The sequence below is a fragment of the Oncorhynchus clarkii genome, chromosome 21 (assembly GCF_045791955.1).
Source record: "Oncorhynchus clarkii lewisi isolate Uvic-CL-2024 chromosome 21, UVic_Ocla_1.0, whole genome shotgun sequence".
Lineage (NCBI taxonomy): Eukaryota > Metazoa > Chordata > Actinopteri > Salmoniformes > Salmonidae > Oncorhynchus > Oncorhynchus clarkii.
The window spans coordinates 37,173,971-37,190,974 of record NC_092167.1 but is presented as its reverse complement, the minus strand read 5'-3'; the positions used below and the strand labels follow the sequence as shown (position 1 = coordinate 37,190,974).

Sequence of the window (17,004 nt, the reverse complement as noted above, 5' to 3'; positions counted from 1 at the left end):
GTACATGTCCAGGCCTGTCTGCTAGAGAGCAATTGGATGATCCAGAAGAAGATTGGGAGAATGTCATATGGTCAGATGAAACCAAAATATAACTTTTTGGTAAAAACTCAACTCGTCGTGTTTGGAGGACAAAGAATGCTGAATTGCATCCAAAGAACACCATACCTACTGTGAAACATGGGGGTGGAAACATCATGCTTTAGGGCTGTTTTTCTGCAAAGGGACCAGGACGACTGATCCGTGTAAAGGAAAGATTGAATGGGGCCATGTATCGTGAGATTTTGAGTGAATATCTCCTTCCATCAGCAAGGGCATTGAAGATGAAACGTGGCTGGGTCTTTCAGCATGACAAGGATCCCAAACACACCGCCCGGGCAACAAAGGAGTGGTTTCGTAAGAAGCATTTCGAGGTCCTGGAGTGGCCAGTCTCCAGATCTCAACCCCATAGAAAATCTTTGGAGGGAGTTGAAAGTCCGTGTTGCCCAGCAACAGCCCCAAAACATCACTGCTCTAGAGGAGATCTGCATGGAGGAATGGGCCAAAATACCAGCAACAATGTGTGAAAACCTTGTGAAGACTTACAGAAAACGTTTGACCTCTGTCATTGCCAACAAAGGGTATATAACAAAGTATTGAGATAAACTTTTGTTATTGACCAAATACTTATTTTCCACCATAATTTGCTAATACATTTTAAATAAATATATATATTTTTCTCATCTTGTCTGTCATAGTTGAAGTGTACCTATGATGACAATTACAGGCCTTTCTCATCTTTTTAAGTGGGAGAACTTGCACAATTGGTGGCTGACTAAATACTTTTTTGCCCCACTGTATTTCTCAGCGTTTTGCAAAGAAACATAATTATTTGTCTATCTTAAATGAAACCATCAAGTGATAGATTTAAAACAAATACATGTCTATCCTTTAACAACCCCATGCCATGATTAGATAGTGAAAAAACACACCAACATCTTATATCTTAAATATCTTTAAAAAAGTTAATTTCTGAAAATGGATATATAGCATTTTGTAAAGAAATTCTTATTTTATTTTTCGTAGTTGCCTCTGAGACTCCTGTTAGATAACACAGATTATGTGATTACAAGTGTTTTGGGTTACTCAATTCTGTCATCATAGGCAGCTGTATCCCACAAAATATTAAAGGGATTACTGTATGTTTAGCATATCATTCTGGAATTAGCATTAGAGTATGAGCAGTATGAACAGTAGGAGTTTAAACTGTCAAACCCTGTGCTAACAAACTACAGTAGCTGCATCTCACAGACACCCTATTCCCTGACTAGTTCCCCTCCACACTAGATTGAGTACACATATACAATATTATATATTTTTTTGAGTATGTCACTGCCCTGAAACCTGAAATCCTTTCCACTGTTTTTTCCTTGAGGGAATGGACTAGCTAAGTCTGTCAGTCAAACCCACACTAACCCTATTTAAAAGGCTGCCGTGACTATGCCAACCGAGTCTGCTGGGTTTTTGCGATGAGGTAATTTTGGGCATCACAAACCCAGCTTTCATGGTACGCCGAAGCCTGCCAGTCACTGAGGACTATGGGAAATAGAGACTGTGGTTCTGACATATGGGGGATCTATCTGGAACACACTCGTGTCTGGCGGTTGAATGAGGATTGTCAGCTAATACAGTGATGTAAGACGTGTGTGTGTGTGAGTCGTCACAAGTGGGAAATACTTTACAGTGGTGTATATGGAGGAGTTATATGTAGCTATAGCGACGATAACTTACAGCTCATCATCAATCGCAATTATACGTCTATGGGCATTTCTTTCATTCCGTAATATGTGCAGGTGTCTTCAAACATTTGCGACATTCTAATCTTGATAATTACATGGACTTATTTGAGTATACCATTGTGGGCTGCTGAATCCAAATGGTAATTAGCATATTAATTTAAATCCCAATATCTCACACAGTACATTTCAGTGGGGATGATAACAATGGGGCACAATGGAGATATTACAGTAATTGAAATGAGCTAAGTGTGAACTGTGACTCACTTCTGCCATGTCTAGAGTGTCTAACTACATATGGATGTAGTGAAATCACAGAATTAAAGGGATTGTTCAGGATTTTGTCAATGAAGCCCTTTATCTACTTCCCCAGAGTCAGAAGAACTCTTCGATACCATTTTCTTGGGGAAGTAGACAAGGGACTTTATTGACAAAATCCTGAAATATCCATTTAAGTGTGTCAACCGAAATGAGTGATATACATACCAGGATTAGGGTCAATTCATTTAAATTACAGTCAATTCAGAAAGAAAAACGCATTCCAATTCCACATTTTCGTCAATGAAATGCATTGCAGAGAAGTGGAATTGGAATTTAAGTGTACTTCCTGAATTGACTGTAATTTAAATCAAATTGACCCCAACTCCGGTATACACAATACTAGTGTGGAACAAAAAAATATTGTCGGTAGCTAGGTTTCCATCCAATTGGCAACAGATTTTCGTATAAATATTCTAAAATCCGCATAAAGAAAATGTTGTCTTTAATAGCAAATGTGCCTACTCTGGTCTAGACACATTCGCTCTAGCCAACAGCTTGCAGATACAGTGTGGGCAGGCTGTGCAGGTTGTCTAGTCTACATGATGAGATTAGTATGGATAAGAACGAGAATATTTTCATTTATCAAATGGCAGTCAAGCATCGATCACCATGTCACCAGAATAAAACCCTTGATATTTATAGGAAAGGAGCATCAAGATCACCGTGCACTTTCACCACCCTGTGAAGCTCATCATAACTTATCTGTAGCCTAATAAAATGCATGTTTCTTGATTCATGGAGGACCACACACCATATCATCGCGTGACTCCAAGTTGACTTATTATATATCAATATTTGCTCATTAAGGCCGTATCTCGCATAGTTAATTTTACAGACACAAAAAGATCGCACCATGTCGGACAAACAAATGATCTGTCAGCAGTTATTAAATAATACTGAAACTTCATGTTTCCATCACAGCTGCCGTGGATTTTTTTCAATACTATATGACTTTACTTGCATATAAACTGTGGATGAATGCGTGGTTATTGTCAATATTAGAATGAGTTGTTGGTAGGCCATGCATTTTTGCTGTAGTACACCCATTTATTTTACGTGGAGGTGATACGTTCCCTGTTTTGTCAGAAACCTTGATACTTTATTTCCTATTCAGCTTTTCTCCTCCAGGTCGAGTAAGAAACTACATTTGGGCAGAAATAAATACTCCAAAGACGCTGAACGATTCCTCTAATGCGGTCTTAATGGCATTTAGCCTTATCTGGAATGGGTTTGTTTATATCCCGCTTGAAAAACACCGAAAACACTTTTGTCTCCTTTTGAGAGCATCTCAATTAACTCTGCCGACAAGAAAGTCTGGCGAAATAACACTCTGCTATTTGATCGACACTTGCCCACAGCACGGACATTAGGCAACTCACGGGCCATGCTAATGCTGCTAGTTTTGAAAGTAAACATAGCCTTTTGTTGTCCTCCGACAGTATTGCAGCTCAAATTATGATGGTGTGTACAATCAATTACTTCAAATGTTGTCTGTAGAATGGATTCCAATGTGATGCTTTGATGGGAAAGAGGCCGCACAATGTGGAAATGAAAAACAGTGGCTGTGTCGCTACAAGGACATCTTTTAAAGTATTGTCATCTCTGCTCTAGTCACACTAGCAGAGTCACTCGACATCTTTGAGCAAAATGAAATCTTGATTGGTCCAAAAAATATATTTAAAGCCCAAACTAATTTTCCTCTTTGTTGTGAGTGAAATATATACTGGCTTTTATCCTTTTATTGGTAACCCCGACGTGTGGATCTCCAAGAATTGATTTTCCTCCAGAGTAAATGCTCTTTTCTCCCCTGTTTTTATAAATAAGCTGTTAGCCCGGCAGATACTCTGAAAAGCTGAAAGGCTATTGTTGATTCTGCTTCAGAACAAGGACAGCAATTGTATTGACATGTGAAAGTTCTTTGAACTGGGTGTGAGGTCACGCAAGGCTATTACAGGATTTCTAGGCGCATCAATAGTAATTACATGTACAGTATTTAGACAACCATTGGCGTGACAGATCAAATGCACCCATTTGCTGTTTTGAATGGTATTTTGATGGTAGGACTTCTATTTACAGCATGAATAGATATACTACTATTTGAAAAAGGTCTTGCTATGTAATAGAGATTTGCGTTTTAAAAGGTTTCTTGGAAAAGGTTGCTGGGTCAAATTTTAGTGGTTTGTATGATGGTTGGATATGGATGAACTAGGGGGACATACATTTCAGGTGTATTTAAATAGATTAACTGAAACAAGTCTCTAACATGGCATTATGAAGTCCCCAAAACCCACCGAGATGTGTCTACGGATATGATATGACTAGGAATAATCCATTACACACACATCTACATGACAATGACTGTACATTACATGGGTTACGGTGTAAATTGACTGAAACAATTACGTAACATTATACCCTCAATACCCACAGTCTGTGTTCAAGGTTTAGGGGATGATTTGGTGGCAGTTTAAGTCATTCTCAAAGCTAACAGTATTTCAAATCTGCCATTTGTGTAAGCATGTCATCCATTTGCTTAACTCCCCGCCTGCATTTACTTCACTCCCCCTAGTCATCTCTCAGTCGCCCTCCCTCCCTCCCTCCCTCCCTCCCTCCCTCCCTCCCTCCCTCCCTCCCTCCCTCCCTCCCTCCCTCCCTCCCTCCCTCCCTCCCTCCTTTCTTCCAGGAGTGTATATGTCACACCTGAGCCATCCATCCAAACCCCTAGACCATGAAATTAGCTAAAGACATAAAGCTGTGAATGACACAGGTGTGGAAACAAATGAGAACGTCAAAGTAAGAAGTGCAGATCAGAGACGGCAGATCTTGTCGTCGTTACATGTCACAGCTTACTTACTCTTTTACTTTACGCCTAGTCTTTCAGGGACGGTTGTGTGTTCCAGAAGCTAATGCTAGCTCGGTATTAGCACACACTGCGGAGCTACAAGTAATGGTATGAGGAGCTTGTGAGAAAGTCATACTCCTGCATCTCATTTCCCATTGAAAACATTTGAAGTCGTTCAAGCTTGTCGGCACTTCTTCTCTGTGCCGTATAAATTATGGCGCGCCTCGTCCTCTATCCCTTTTTAACTCGTTCAGATATTCAAATATTCTATTCATCACCTTCATTAATAATTGCCTCCCCGTGTACAACTAAGATTTGGCGAGCGACAAGCTCCGGGGCAATCATGGCAGCTATTGTCTGCGACAAAGCAAGTTAATGTACCTGCGGAGCATCTTGACTGACGCCGATGTAAACAAGTCCTGCGACAGTGGGAAACATGAAAACATCTATTGTGTATTCTGACTATGTGGTTTTGGGCTGCTTGATTGTAGGCGCGATTAGCATTTTAATAATGTGGGAGATGTTGAGAGAGAGAGATAGAGTCAGAGCCAGTTAGGACCCACAGTCAGTTGTTATAATCATACAGGGGACGGGAGTGAATGTGCCAACTGAATGGTAGAAATGACATGAGAGAGTGGCATTTATCTAGCAGGACTTTTGTGAGATATTCTAATTCAACACAGATTTGGTGACATGGATGCATTGCCCCTTTGGCTAAGCCGTGCAAAAAGCCAAGGGCGACAAATCAAGGATTTGAGAGAACACACAGTCGCCATCTGTAAATTACATGTTTCTATGTCAAACAGTTTATTTTAGATTGTGCAGGTAGGAGTTCAGAATAATCAAGCATGCTGTTATTGTTCTTTTGTTGGAATCAACATGAAAATGTCCAGCATGAAATGGAAATGTATAGATTGCAGACTGTGCAGTGTTTGCTGGTTGGAAAAATGGCAACTCTAGAGTGAGAGAGGATACATCAAAGTGAGTGTCACGAATATTACCGAAGGTCGCTCCCCTTCTTGGTCGGGTGGCGCTCGGCGGTCGTCGTCGCCGGTCTATTAGCTGCCACCAATCCTTTGTTCCGTGTTCGTTTGGTTTTGTCTAATTGTTTTCACCTGTTCATTGTTTGGTTGTTAGGGTGGTGTTATTTAAGTTTGTTTAGCCCGCTTCTGTTTGTGCGGGCTTGTTCTTCTGTATTTGTGAGAGGTGTTAGTGTTTTGTTGGGTTTTCTCGCTGCCCTGGTATTTTACCTAAGGGTACTATTTGTAGTAATAGTTACGCCTGTGTTGAGTAATACTATTTTGTTCTTTTGATTTTGGACATTAAAGCGTGTTTTTTCCCGCATCCTTTGCTCTCTGCGCCTGACTCCACACCCATTCACTCATTGAGCGTTACAGTGAGAATGTTGTTGACTATTGGCTTTTGCCATCATAGGCATGAAATGCCATGCTTTCTGTTACAGCATTCTCCATGATGGACAAAGATCTGTTCACATCTGCATTCCTTCAAAAACCTATCGAGTTCCCTTATGGACATGTTCAAAATGTGTCGTCCAATTACCCAATCTCGGGAAAAAGGAACCACACCTTGAAAGGGAAATTGAAAGAGGTACACGCAAAGTGTGAAGGTATCAGGCGATCTGTTTTGATTGATGGGACCTGTTTTGGCATGTGAAAGGGAGAGTGGAGAGTGTGTCCACCGATTAATGATCCTTGGCGTTTTTGAATTATGATTAGGGGGAAGGTTGTCGACACTGAGAAGTGAGAGTGAAATTGAAAAGCCAATCAATTGCTCCTTTGCTCGGGCAAATTATGGACTAATGATTACCTGCTATCATGTGATCCTGCCATCATCTACATATTGATTCTACTGCTGTCGAGACTTTGTAGAATGAATATTAAAACGATGTATCACCAACTTGATATAACCAACAAATCCCTCTTTACTAGCTTATTCATGTGACACCAATATGTAATAAAGGTACAACACATGACTTTTCAACAAATGTCTCTAATATTTGAACATACAAAGAACCCAAATCACGCATGAATGCCATAGCAAACATACCAGCAATCTCTACTGCAAACAAGACTATTGGCTTTCACATGGAGGAAAATCAGCGTAGAGTAGCCATTGAAGTTGCTGCATGTATGAGTACCTATGGAATGTGTTGGCCGTAACAGTAGATCTGCCCTAATTAGTATGACAAGGGGTGCGGTTTGACCAAATCACAACCCCATCACCCAGCTGCTGGTCAAATTCCTTTCCCGACCAACCACTTATGTCTGGGCAAAATTGTCTTAACTCGATCTACCCTGTTTTAGGTATAGTGTAATGATGGGTTACTGGGCGGCATTGGCTTAATAACGATTTACCCAACAATGTACACTGAGTGTTCAAAACAATATGAACACCTTCCTAATATTGAGCTGCACCTCCTTATGCCCTCAGAACAGCCTCACGTGGACGTGGACTCTACAAGGGGTTGAAAGCGTTGCACAGGGACGATGTTGACAATGCTTTACACAGTTGCGTCAAATTGGCTGGATGTACTTTTGGTGGTGGACCATTCTTGATCCACACGGGAAACTGTTGAGCATGAAAAATGCAGCATTTCTTGACACACTCAAACCGGTGCGCCTGTTCAAAGGCACATACATATTTTGTCTTGCCCATTCATCCTCGGAATGGCACACATACACAATCCTTCTTTATCTTGTCTCCACCCTTTCATCTACACTGATTGAAGGGATCATAGCTTTCACATGGATTAACCTGGTCAGCCTATGTCATGGAAAGAGCAGGTGTTCCTAATGTTTGTACACTCAGTGTATATTAACCTTCGATCGCTGATGCTATGTATTGGCCAGTGACAGACGTTGAAGCCACCAGTCGGCCAGACTGGCACTCCCGAGGAGAAGCAGTCCTCCATAGGAATGAATGGAATTCTACAGTATTTCAATTAAATGTTTCATGGGAAAAAATGACATGTATTTAAGTGTTTTTTGTTGTAGTGGGGACTGTAAGAGAACTTTCAAAACAATTAGCTGTGTAGTTCACATAAGAAAATGTAAAAGTATGCATTAAGGTGTTTAAAATAGAATAAACGTGGCAAAAACTAATTTAGACATTAATAAATGCATTTCTATGCATTCCAAAATATATATTTTTTAACAATGGAGATGCAGTGGCTTCAAAACACCGCCCCCTGTTAGTCTGTGTATATACGTAGATACAAATAATTATATCTACCCTGTTTGTTACAGTCAAATGATGTGTTACTGGGTGACATTGGCTAAATTAGTAACTTTATCTACCCTGTTTGAGTTACAGATGAATGATGGGTTACTGGAGAACCGTCTTCGGACATTAAGCTTATAGTGTTGTACAGTGTAAATATGTCAGTGTGGATCCTTATGAGGTTATACTGTCAATAGGATGTTGAGCTATGAATAACAATGTGGACACACCACTGTGGTGAATCAATCATTTGTTGTGTCCCTTGCAAATTATTATATTGTGCATCCTGTAAATGTTTTCCCCTTTATTTCTGTCTTGGGCAAAACAGTGCTCACATCCAGACGCACACACACACACACACACACACACACACACACACACACACACACACACACACACACACACACACTAATGCAAACACACACACAAACACTTGGGGGATGCTCAGGGTCAAGTGGTGCTCAAGGCGTGCTTCGAAAAATCCTGACGCTAGCAAATATTTCAAGACATTCTCTTTATTTACATGCAAGTTGCTGTCTCAGGCTGTTCAGTATTGTGCTAATTTCCCATTTGAAAGTCATAACTTCTTTACAGTCGTTGACGTAAAGGTTAACAAGCCTGAAGATTAGATCTCTCTTACTTACTCTCTCGTTGCCCTTTCTTCAACTAAATATCTCTTCTCTCGCATATTCTCTCAATGTCACTCTGTTTCTGTCGGCTTCTCTGCTCGTTTGTCTGTCAGTCTCTTCTTCTCTATACATCTCTATTTTCTCCCCCTTCACTTTCCACCTCTCGCTGTTTATCCACTGTCTATCTCTGTCACCCTTTCGATGTTTAAATCTCTCCTTGCCTTCCTCTTAGAATCCTATTCCCCTGCCTTCAATCTCTTCGCCTTTCTCTCTTTGACATTAATAGTGAGAGCTACTTGTTGTTCTCACCATATTTTCTTCCCCTGTTTGGCGGGAAACGCTGACAAAGTTGCCTCTGAATAGCTCTGCAATATAGGTGTTTTGACATTTCCTCCCCGAGATGTGGCGGCACATTATATTCCCAATAAATGCAGTATATTATGGCTATGACAGCTGATGGTGGGGTGGATTCAACCCCTCGCACCTGCTTCTGCCAAGATTGCACACAAAACTTGAATTTCTGTGCCGACACGTCTGTGCACTATGCTCGGAGCAGGCCTCCTTTCTCTAATCTCTCTGTAATCAACAGCGATTCATCTCCGGCATGTCTGCTTAGGATGTTACTGTATTCAACATGGGCTGCTTGACGCCGAGTGGTTTCTGAACCTGTGGAAATGACGCAGCAAAGCTATAAAAAAAAATAGGGATACAGAGAATTAGCTGTTTCTCAGAATTTGTGCGTATAATGTTAGTTGGGGCGATGTCAGTTGAGTAGGACCTGTGTCATTATGTACAATGGGTCACATCTCGTCACCTACTGCACATCTGAATGGACTGGAAAGGTGTAACATTTTCCAATCCAATTTGTACACATGCCGATAGTGAGTACGGGTCAGTACCTATAGGGAGTAGGGGTTAGTACCTATAGAGAGTAGGGGTTAGTTCCTGTAGGTCGTAGGGGTTAGTCCCTATAGAGAGTAGGGTTCGTACATATAGGGAGTAGGGGTTAGTACCTATAGGGCGTAGGGGTTAGTACCTATATGGAGTAGGGTTAGTACCTATAGGGAGTAGGGGTTAGTACCTGTAGGGAGTAGGGTTAGTACCTATAGGGAGTAGGGGTTAGTACCTATAGGGAGTAGGGGTTAGGACCTATAGGGAGTAGGGTTAGTACATATAGGGAGTATGGGTTAGTACATATAGGGAGTAGGGGTTAGTACCTATAGGGAGTAGGGGTTAGTACCTATAGAGAGTAGGGGTTAGTACATATAGGGAGTAGGGGTTAGTACCTATAGGGAGTAGGATTTAGTACATATAGGGAGTAGAGGTTAGTACCTATAGGGAGTAGGGTTAGTACCTATAGGGAGTAGGGTTAGTACCTATAGGGAGTAGGGGTTAGTACATTTTGGGAGTAGAGGTTAATACCTTTAGAGAGTAGGGGTTAGTACATTTTGGGAGTAGAGGTTAGTACCTATAGGGAGTAGGGGTTAGTACCTATAGGGAGTTGGGGGTTAGTACCTATAGAGAGTAGGGGTTAGTACATTTTGGGAATAGAGGTTAGTACCTATAGGGAGTAGGGGTTAGTACCTATAGGGAGTAGGGGTTAGTACATATAGGGAGTAGAGGTTAGTACCTATAGGGAGTAAGGGTTAGTACCTATAGGGAGTAGGGGTTAGTACCTATAGGGAGTAGGGGTTAGAACATATAGGGAGTAGAGGTTAGTACCTATAGGGAGTAGGGTTAGTACATATAGGGAGTAGGGTTAGTACCTATAGGGAGTAGGGGTTAGTACATATAGGGAGTAGGTGGTAGTACCTATAGAGAGTAGGGTTAGTACCTATAGGGAGTAAGGGTTACTACCTATATAGAGTAAGGGTTAGTTCCTATAGAGAGTATGGGTTAGTACCTATAGGGATTAGGGGTTAGTACCTATAGGGAGTAGGGTTAGTACCTATAGGGAGTAGGGTTAGTACCTTTAGGGAGTAGGGTTAGTACCTATAGGGAGTAGGAGTTCGTACCTATAGGACATAGGGTTTAGTACCTACTTCCTATGGTACCAAATGAATGTAATTGGTTCAGAGTTTGTTTTGATATTTTAACCCTTGTGTTGTGATCGCGTTTGGTGTGGGGGGACAAAACAAATGTATGCACGATGGCGCACGCGCGCAGCCGGCTTGGGTTCTGTGTAAGGCTAATGGGAACAAGAGCAATATGATGCAAAGAACCATCAGCTATTCTATTAGGCTTTTTACAGTACAGTTTATGAAGCATGCCATAAGTGCTAATTCTAATTGTTTTTCAAGGTTCTTCTAGGGTTACATATTGTTCTTTGTTGGCGGTTTGAGAGTACTGCTATGTTCAATGCATATCTGTTTTTGGTGTTTGCGGAAAACCCATCACCCCATTGTATATGATTTTCAATACTGTTCTTGTCAAATCTATAAAAAAAATGTGGAATTGAAATAGGTTGGCCAATGACATAAGAATGGCCACTGACATATTACTATCACTACAGGAAACTGAAACAGTTGATCATGCTAAAGTAAGGAGTTGTGGTTTGTTCGAAACAGCTGCAATTTTGGTATGAATTACTGCTGCATTGATGGAAGCACATCCATTAACAGAGGTAGGACAACACCAGGCATAATACTTAGTCTGTGTACTATGAGTACATTGTCACTTGATTCTATCTATCAGCAATGTTTGGTATTATAAAGTACATATTCTATGTAGTGTAAAGGTCAGACAGACGAGTCTTTGCAATGTTGAGTCATTCTGGGATTTTATTCGTTACACCCCTATAATTCAAAGTGATTATCATTAATATCATTCACATGGGAAGAAATTTCAGAGCAGCCTGTTGGAATATTCTCATATCCGGCGGGGCTGGCGCCGCCACTTTCACAGCGCACAGCAATATCGCACAGCCTTTGAGTTTATGCAAAGCGCCCCATCTCCCTTCAACAGCGCTCAGTCAGTGAGACCTTGGCAAATATCATTAAATTCTCTGATAACGTTTCTCTCGCTCTTTCCCACACTCTCTCCCCCGTTTCTTTCCCCCCTTCCTTTTTTTGTGTGCTGGCTATCACTCTGAGGCAGTGCACATGGAAGAGAGTGCATTGATCTGCCAAAGTGAGCAGCCATTTCGCGGGGCAAGTCTCCGAGGTGCCTCCGCTTCTGAATGGGAATTGCTCATTTCACCTGGGCGCCTTGCTTAGCGAGGCTAAAGGGGAGCCCCGCCAGGAGGGAGTGGAACCCGGCGCCAGGGCTTGGTGGGCGGGAGATAAGACCTCGACTCGCTAGTGCTACTGGATCTCCAACCTCTCTCTCCATTCCCTTCTCACTTGCTCTCTCTCGCTTTCTCTTTCACGTTCGCTCTCTTCTTCTCACTCTACCTCAGTCACTCACGTGCACACTCAATTTCCTTTGCTACTCTCTCTCATTCTATTTCTCGCTCGCCCTCTGCCTCTCAGCTAGCAGCAGTGAGCCTGGTGGGTAGGAGCGTTGGGCCAGTAAGGTTGCTGGATCGATTCCCCGAGCTGACAAGGTAAAAATGCCTGAGCAAGGCAATTAACCCATTGTTCCGCCGGCAACGAGGACGTGGATGTCGATTAAGGCAAGCCTCCTCACCTCTCTGATTCAGAGGGGTTGGGTTAAATGCGGAAGACACGTTTCATTTGAATGCATTAAGTTGTACAACTGACTAGGTAACCCCCTTTCCCTCTCTTGGTTTCCCTACAAATATGTGAGAGGCCAACTGAACCAAATGACTATTGCCCCGTAACACTCACTTCTGTCGTCATGAAGTACTTTGAGATCATATCACCTCTACCTTACCTGACACCCTAGACCACATATGTCAGAGTCAAGGCCCGCGGGCCACATCCGGCCCGCAAGAAGGTTTTTTACGGCCCCTGGGATGATCTTGATTTATTATTAGAACCGGCCCGCAGCAAGCCGGCAGCCCGCAGATCTTTTACACGCACCAATACTACATTTCCCACAATGCAAAGGTGACGCACCGAGCAGTAGGCTGCTTCATTTCAATATTTATTGGCACAGCAGTCGTCAGCATCACAGTAAAATTAACTTTCAGATACCCATCAAAAATGGCAAAACGGAAGGTGGATACTGAGAACCGGGGGTTTCAAACAAGGTGGGAGTCGGAGTATATGTTCACGAAGGTAGCTGGAAAACCTGTGTGTCTTCTGTGTGGAGAAAGTGTGGCGGTACTGAAAGAGTATAATCTGAGACGACATTATGAAACGAAACACGCGGACAAAAACAAGAATATGGACATGGAACAAAGGCTACAAAAGGCAGAGGAATTAAAACAAGGCCTCAAATCTCGACAGGCTCTGTTCAAAAAAGCCAAATCACAAGGCCAGGCTGCTGTCAAGGCCAGTTTTATTTTGGCAGAAGAGATCGCTAAATCAGCCCGGCCATTTACGGAGGGGGATTTCATCAAAAACTGCATGATTAAAGTTTGTGACGAAGTTTGCCCAGAAAAAAGGCAACTCTTTTTAAATGTGAGTCTGAGCAGAAACACCATTGCCGAGAGAGTAGACCAGTTGTCCATCAATCTAAAAGAGCAGCTTGTGAAAAAGGGAAAAGATTTTATTGCATATTCCTTGGCTGTGGATGAGAGCACCGACATTTCTGACATTGCCCAGTTGTCAATTTTCATCCGCGGAGTGGACTCCAACCTAAGCGTGACAGAGGAGTTTTTGGCTTTACGTCCTATGCATGGCACAACTACGGGGCATGATTTGTATGAAGAGGTGTCAAGATGTGTAAATGAGATGGAGCTGCCTTGGGAAAAACTCGTGGGTTTGACAACCGACGGAGCACCTGCGATGTGTGGACACAGGAGCGGACTGGTGGCGAAGATACGGGAAAAGATGCAAGAGGAAAACGCGACAGGTGAGCTGACAGCTTATCATTGTATCATACACCAGGAAGCGTTGTGCGGTAAAGCCTTGAAAATGGAGCATGTAATGAGCATCATCACGCGCACAGTTAACTTTATCAGAGCCAAAGGTTTGAATCACCGCCAGTTCAAGGCATTTCTGACGGAGTTAGAAACGGAGCATGGTGATTTGCCTTATCACACAGAGGTGCGATGGCTAAGCCAGGGAAAGGTGCTTCAAAGATGTTTCGAGCTTCGTGAGGAGATTTGTCTGTTCTTGGACAGCAAAGGGAAAGACACAACACAACTCCGAGACGAAATGTTTCTGTGTGAAATGGCTTTTCTGTGTGACATTACGAGTCATCTGAATGCAATAAACTTGCAGCTGCAGGGTCGGGATCGTGTCATCTCTGATATGTACAGTACAGTGAAGGCATTTAAAACCAAACTGACTCTGTGGGAGACGCAGATGCGGATAGAAAATTTGAGCCACTTTCCCAGCTGCCAGACCATGAAAGAGAAGCTCTCTACCAGTGCGTTCCCGAGCACACAGTTGGCTGATAAAATAGGTATGCTTGCCGCTGACTTTCGACGCCGATTTGCTGACTTTGAAGCACAAAAAAGCAGGTTGGAACTGCTCGGTAACCCATTTGCTGTTGACGTGGAAAGCTCACCACCAAACCTCCAAATGGAGTTGATTGACCTCCAATGCAATGATGCACTGAGGGCAAAATATGCGGCAGTGGGTGCTGCGGAGTTCGCCCGTTTCCTCCCCGGCACAATGCCCCAGCTGCGCATCCAGGCTGCTCAAACGTTGTCTATGTTTGGCAGCACATACCTGTGTGAACAACTGTTTTCTTTGATGAACCTGAACAAAACATCACACAGAAGTCGACTTACTGCTGAACACCTCCACTCAATTCTGAGGATTTCTTCAGCTCAGAGCCTTACCCCGAACATTGATGAACTTGTGGAAAAGATGGGACACCACCAAGTATCACCCTCAACCTCAAACAAGTGAACATTACTGTGCAATCACATATTTAGAGTTTTTACTCAGTTCAAGTTTAAAAGTTAAAATGTAATATTTGTTTTCACTGCATGTTACTTCTCCTTAAACAAAGTGTTGTTTTTGATTAATAGATTTTTGCACTTTATTTTTTTGTATTTCAATCCAATTATATTTTAAAAATATTTCAGTTGAGTGGATGATAGAAAATTGCTATTATTGTTTTTTCTTTGAAGTAAATTTAGCCCACTTTTGCTAAAATAGAAAATATAGTCTACTGATGGTGCCTTGAATACCGGTTTCTTTCATTTAATGTTCATGTTATGGGGATATTTATATAAAGGAAATTTGTCTTTTGTGTCTGTTGAAAATTAAAGATTACTGACAGAGCCATAAGAAAATATTGCTTTATTTATCTGATCATATTGTAATATATTTGTTAGGTTTTCAGTAGGTTCAATTAGGTTCACTAGACTATATGCGTCATTTAAAAAATTTTCAATGAACATTCGAACAGTCCGGCCCTCGTCTTGTAGCTGATTTTTTTATTTGGCCCTCCGTCCATTTGACTTTGACACCCCTGCCCTAGACCCACAATTTGCTTACTGCCCCAACATATCCACAGACGATGCAATCGCCATCACACTACACACTGCCCTATACCACCTGGACAAGAGGAATACCTATGCTGTTCATTGACTATAGCTCAGCATTCAACACCATAGTGCCCTCCAAACTCATCATTAAGCTTGAGGCCCTGGGTCTGAACCCCGCCCTGTGCAACTGGGTCCTGGACTACCTAACGGGCCGCCCCCAGGTGGTGAAGGCAGGAAACAACACCTCCACTTCGCTGAGCCTCAATACAGGGGCCCCACAACGACGCATGCTCAGCCCCCTCCTGTACTCCCTGTTCACCCATGACTGCGTGGCCACGCACGCCTCCAAATCAATCATCAAGTTTGCAGACGACACAACAGTATTAGACCTGATTACCAACAATGACGATACAGCTTACAGGGAGGAGGTGAGGACACTGGGTGTGTGGTGCCAGGAACGTCACCCAACGTCAACAACACAAAGGATCTGATCGTGGACTTCAGGAAACAGCAGAGGGGGCACCGCCCTATCCACATCGACTGGACCGCAGTGGTCTGCAGGGCTCTCCAGAGGGTGGTGCGGTCTGCCCAATGCATCATCTGGGGAAAACTACCTGCCCTCCAGGACCTGCCCTACAACGTCCGATGTCACAGGAAGGCCAAAAATTACAACAACCACCCAAGCCACTGCCTGTTCACCCCACTATCATCCAGAAGGTTAGGTCAGTACAGGTGCATCAAAGCTTGGAAACTCCCAGTACAGAGATTTAGCGCTACACTATTTGCCTTGCAAATGTACCATGTATTTACAATCCTCTGTCCCATGTAGCTCAGTTGATAGAGCAAGGCACTTTCAACGTCAGGATTGTGGGTCCAATTCCCACAGAGGACCAGAATGAGAATGTATACACTCACTAATATAAGTCACTCTGGATAAGAGCGTCTGCTAAATGACTGTAAATTATGTCCAAAGCAGATGTTAAGGCAATCAACTATTTTAGATGTAAATCTGTTAGACAAAGTCTTAGTGGTTTAATGTTTTGAATAGCAACGTAGACCATTATCAGAGTTGTGGAATTATCCAAACAATATGTAAACAAATGTTAATTCAAATGTTAATTCAACTCGTCTCAAACTTGTGCAGTCTCATAATGCTGCCCACCTAATTCTTCAGAAGTCCGGAACGCAATCCAGCCAGCCACTTCATTCCACTACTTCATTCTTCTGATATTCCAGATACATCCTCCTCACCAGCCACATCCCTATCCAGTCTATCTCTCCTAGTCTCTCTCCTCTGTGACAGTCTCATCACGCTCTATCAATCAGGCTTCTGAAGCCTGGCACACAGCACAAGGCACGGCCAGTCTGGCCTCATCAGAGCCAGTCAGTCTCCCTCTCACTCTCTGTCTCTCTAAAAGGCTTGGCTTGGCAGATACAGACTTTTCTCTTCACTAACCAAGGGAGAGATGGCAGAACAATGATCCGAGCTGAGACATCTGATTTGAGATTGATTCCGTTTCAATGTAAGAGATTGATTGGAAATTATTTCAGTGAGGACTATTTTATATGTTTCTTTTCAATTCAGAGAGAGACTATTGATTTAGGTGTAAATGATCTGAAATGACTGATTTTCAAATGGAATTAATCCCAATCCAAAGGCTAACTGAAATCATAATTAATTTATTGTAT

General features: G+C 42.5%; 1 protein-coding gene across 1 annotated transcript in view; it reads right to left on the bottom strand.

Annotated features, from left to right (window-relative positions):
• Positions 1-17,004, bottom strand: part of LOC139378982 (receptor-type tyrosine-protein phosphatase delta-like) — a 579,926-nt gene that overhangs the window by 323,038 nt on the left and 239,884 nt on the right. The gene's annotated exons all lie outside the window — the stretch shown is intronic.